Here is a 5,378-nt window from a genome sequence, read left to right on the forward strand (position 1 = left end):
TAGGATCTGATGTAAGTCTTGCTGAGTACCTTTGTACTCATGTTGCTATAATCTACATTTTTACAGAAGACGCTGCAACCCCTTCTGATGGGTTCTATGTAGACGTTGACATCAACGAGTAGGCTAAAGACCCAGGTGGTGACCCTGAGCTTGTGAAGGACCACGTAGTATAGCTAGGCTTTCCAAGCCTCTTTTATTTTACTAGTTGTCTGTACTCAGACAAGTTACTTCCGCTGCTGGTTTGTATGACTGTATGACTTGTATGTTGGGTCGTGAGACCCGTACCTTGGTGTATGTTATGTATGGCTCCCTGAGCCTTAAATAAAGTACTTGTGTCGTAGAGTCATGTTGTGATGCTTCGTTGTATTGCACATATCGAGCATATTGTGTGTATGATTGAAATGCTTGGTATGTGTGGGATCTGACTATCTAGTTGTTTATCTTTTGTAGCCTCTCTTACCGGGAAATGTCTCCTAGTGTTACCGCTGAGCCATGGTAGCTTGCTACTGCTCTGGAACACTTAGGCTGGCCGGCATGTGTCCTTCTTCGTTCCTGTGTCTGTCCCTTCGGGGAAATGTCACGCTTTGAGTACCGGAGTCCTGTTAGCCCGCTACAGCCCGGTTTACCGGAGTCCTGCTAGCCCAGTGCTACAGCCCGGACCCACTTGCTGATGACCGACACGTTCGAAGCTGGGTCATGGATGCCTGTCCCTGTAAGTCTGTGCCACTTTGGGTTTACGACTAGTCATGTCAGCCCGGGCTCTTTATCATATGGATGCTAGCGACACTATCATATACGTGAGCCAAAAGGCGCAAACGGTCCCGGGAAAAGGTAAGACGACACCCGTGGGGATACCGTGCGTGAGGCCGCAAAGTGATATGAGGTGTTACCAGCTAGATCGATGTGACATCGAGTCGGGGTCCTGACATTATACTCATGGTCCAGCCCACATTACACTTAGGGCTTATATAAGAGTCAATGGATACGATGATTTTGGCACCGAATTCGGCAATGAATCTGCTTTAAAGTATCCATATCTAATTTTAAAGAATTCTCTGGATACGTAATATCTGATTCCAAATTGATTCTCCTGATACGGTATAGCATATATCATGCAGATACGGATTATCCGAAAATCAACTAGAATTTTCTAAGAGTTTCAAACTGGATAATCTGATTTTTGAGTAAAACAATCCTAGCCTAATATGATAGAGACTAATTATGGAGTTATCAAGTTCATTTGACTAGTATGTCCAACTATGAACTTTATCACTAGTAGAGTTCATGGTTTAATTATTCAATTTGTATTGATACCATCTCACAAAGCTTAGATTTTAGCCTAAATCATATCTTTATTTTCTTAGCTAATTGATTCATGCAAGGCCAGAATTTTAAACCCCTCTCAAACATTGCTAGGACTATAATTACCTACCTAGCAGATTGTTGATTCGAATATTTTGGTTTCCGGTCCAAGTCTGCCCCGTTTCTGCTTTGAATCTATGGCTGGTATATCTACATTCGAGTCCACAACCCATCAATATCGGCTCCGCTATGAATCCAAGAAAATAATATGGTAAAGGATATGGTATGAGATAAATCTGTTCTGGTCCATTTACACTCCAAAGGGTTTACAAAATGAATGTTCTCCTCATTATTCCCTTTGACCGCGGTCAATAGGGAGCGCACCAGACTTATAAGAGTTCCATTTTCATCTCTGGAAATAATAGTTGTGTGCCACCTTTATGGCGTCCTCTTTCATATCTCTATAATTCATACATAAAAATCATATTAGTTAGGCTCGCACATCTTCTTTGTTCAGTTGGTGTTAGTTTAGAAAATCAGGGAGCGAGTCTCATGATCTAAGAAATTCTTGTTATTGCGGATATATATGCAACGAGTCACTAAGAACACATCATTTTTGCAACACACACTTTACCAGGCTGGCAAATTAGGGTTCATGGTCACATGAATCTAATATTTCTAGCATGCAACTTTTTAGAACATTGGCATGAGTTAGATATTCATGTGTGTGTTTTGAGCCAAAACATAAAGACAACCTGGCAGAGTCACAAAATTTATCACTCATCATTATTAGTTCTTCTTGCTAAATAATCTTATTAATTGCTACAACACATCCTTGACAGCCTTAACACGTTTCTTATTCAACACTCTTTTTTGCAAAAACAAAGTACCATAATTTTTTTTGTTTTGACAATAACTTCACACCCCCCCTTGGGTAAAGCCCTCCTTGCGGCAGGCCACAACACATTCAGCCTGATAACAACGTGAAGCGGTATATGTCCCACTGAGATCTTTGCACGTCTTGGCCTCTGAACCTACAAAACAATAATCAAAATATGGTGCATGAAAACCAGATCCTACAATATTCTAAAGGGGCAAAAGAAAAGAATGCAAGTATAGTATAATTTATACTACTAGCTAGCAAACATATAAACCATACATTTAGGAAGTGCATTGTTCTTGCAGGGGATTATTCTTAAATATATTTACCAGGAACTAACTGGAGTGGCATGAGGATTAGAAAACATAGAATGATTGTCACATTGAGGGTTCCCATGTCTCAAGTAATATACCGCCAAAAGGCAAGTAAGAGAGCACACAAAAGATGCACATCCAAATGGTCTATGCCATCTCTTATAGCCATGGATGATGATATCTGAAGAAAAATAAAAGTCAAAGATATGACATATCTCGTGTCATCAAGATATGTTGGAAAAGTAAAAGTCAAAGATATGGCATATCTTGTGTCTTCAATATATGTGTAACATGGTGTTGATATCTCTACTCCTAATGGAGCACTTGTTAGCCTGGTACTCCGGTTTTATTTCCTCTCACCACCCCTCCCACTGATTTTTCCCTTTCTCATTAAAAAAGCAAATCTCATTAAAGGGAGATCTTATTTTGTGCTTGTTTTGGCACGTGGGTTGATTCATTTTAATCATGTAAATAATAGGTAATTAATAATTTAAAAATCGTACCATATATGTGAGATCACCTTCCTAAAATATAAACATAATATTTTTCTTGCTAACCTTCCAAAACAAAATGAGATATTTCTCAATAAGAAATCATTAATCCCGCACATTATGTCATTTATTATTATCATTATCTCTACTATTAATTGACAATCACATGTTTCCTAATATCACAAAAATAATATATCTTTTTCTTATGGCCGTACGCATCCGCGCGCCCCTGCGGAGGGACGCCGTGCGGGACACCATGGAGCACACCGTAGTCGGGCCTGATATCAGGGCGATACTCAAGAATGTCAGGGCGTGCATCACAACGTCGAGGATGGCCATGGCGGAAGGCGGGTCATCAGACCGCCACGTACATACGTTCATTGACGCAGTCATATTATATTTCTTATCAGTCATACAGAAAGCCAGACAGGCTACATTCTGAAATCAAGTGTGTCCATTCAAATGTTTAGAAATTTGTTAAAAAATGTGTGCAAAAATACTCGGTAGTCGTTGTCGTTCGTAATAGCCATTCATGCAAAATCTCTACTCCTAATGGAGAAGTTGGTAGTCTGGTCACTGGTACAACGAGATGCTATACAAATGGTTTTTAACCCCTTTTCATGACGACATTTTGAAACCATTGCGAGACAAGTGTGGGCGATAGGGAGGGTCCTTCCCACATGACCGAGAAACCGTAGGGGATAGGGAGCCATGATGCAAACAGTTGTCCCTATAAAACTGATTATGATATCTCGAATATCCCAAATGCTCCATCCTTGCTACTTGTTTGTGCTGGCATTACCATTAAAGTTGGTATTCTATGGTGCTACGTTTACGATGTGCAGCCCATCACAAATAGTTCGCGAGTATAGAACGTGTATGATAAGAACAAAATCGCACACATTCACTTTGCCCGAACCGTATGTGATAACTAATTAAGAATATTAGCTAATCATCGTATAAGTGTGGGATAGGATTACGAAACGTCGGACCGTCGTAACAGTGTCGAACATGATACTATCGCACATGCTATTCTTTGGTGCAACGTTTACGATGCATACCACATGAGAAACAGTTCATGATTATAAATCGTGTACGATAAGGCAACTATAACAAACATTTAGTTTGCTTGCACCATTTGTGATATTGTCTAACATCACACACGCTTTGTAAACGGCAACTATGTGCATGCTTGCACACGTTTCCTCTGTGTGAACCGTGTCAGATTATGGTGTATATCACACACATTTGTGTTTTACCGACCATGTACGCCGTAATGACCAGCAGAGCGTAATTTCACCCTAATTTAATTGTTGCTATTTAAAATTGTGCCCAATTTGAATTTGAATTTGAATGTATGCTATAATTTTATTCATATCCATCAGGTTCAAACAACCAATGCATTATTCAACTCACAGGTACATATGTTCAAGAATTACATAAGCACCAAATAAAGAATAATGAACCACATTTGTATACTTGTACTATTAAAGATGGTAAAGAAAGAGGCGAAATACATTCTGGTTGCTGAACGGGGTGAAGCGGAATGCCCATATTGTGCCCTCCTCCACGCAGAAGGCACACACGAATCTATTCCAACCCCTTGGGATGGTCGACCGCCCATCCTTCACTGTCTTCATGAACACATCTAGATAGTCATCGTGTTCTGGTAGAAATACTTTAACCTTTGCATGCCCACCAATCATGTAGTTTGAGAGGTAATCATGCGTAAACTGCTTTGGGAACCACTACAAAGGAAAAAAGATCCAGACATTGTCATCTAACACAAATCATTATGGGCAGTAAAAAGAAGGATGCAGAGTTCTTACTTACCATCCCATAGTTCACTGTTGTCTTGGATAAAGTGTAAACAAATAGCTTAATTGCCATCTTTTGACCCATTTTACTGACAATCTTTATCATCTTCCTCACTTGATGCTGGTTCATCAATATCTCATTGCCCCATACGCAGAAAAGGTCGAAGCGCGGATCTTTACCAATGACATATGTATCTAAAAGCACCCAGTTAATATTAGAAGCTAAATAACAATTGCACAATGATGTAGTACAACACTCCCTCTGTCCCATTATATAATATCTTAACATCCAACATACTCACATATTGGATGAATTAACATCTTATATTATGGGCCGGAGGGAGTTTATTGCATTTTTACAAATTATTGCACTCTTCCTTGTTGCTATGTAGCCTAGGATTGCATATTTAGACATTCAGTGCAGTTCATGTTGCTATGTAGCCTCAGATATATTAGATATGGCCCTTATTAACCTACCGATAAATGGGTTACAGATACATTCAGTTAAAAGTACGTATTACCGATTAATCCCTTATCAGCCCCCGGCCTATATGGAACCAGCTACCGCTATCCT

The 5,378-nt window shown here is 39.7% G+C and overlaps 1 long non-coding RNA gene across 1 annotated transcript; it reads right to left on the reverse strand.

Moving 5' to 3' along the window:
* Positions 1-2,075: 2,075 nt before the first annotated feature.
* LOC123040972 (uncharacterized) lies at positions 2,076-2,616 on the reverse strand. The gene is made up of 2 exons (XR_006418337.1): positions 2,512-2,616; positions 2,076-2,336 (listed from the first exon to the last, which is right to left on the reverse strand). It is a non-coding gene; the product is annotated as an uncharacterized lncRNA (long non-coding RNA).
* Positions 2,617-5,378: the final 2,762 nt, after the last annotated feature.

The sequence above is a fragment of the Triticum aestivum genome, chromosome 2B (genome assembly GCF_018294505.1).
Source record: "Triticum aestivum cultivar Chinese Spring chromosome 2B, IWGSC CS RefSeq v2.1, whole genome shotgun sequence".
Lineage (NCBI taxonomy): Eukaryota > Viridiplantae > Streptophyta > Magnoliopsida > Poales > Poaceae > Triticum > Triticum aestivum.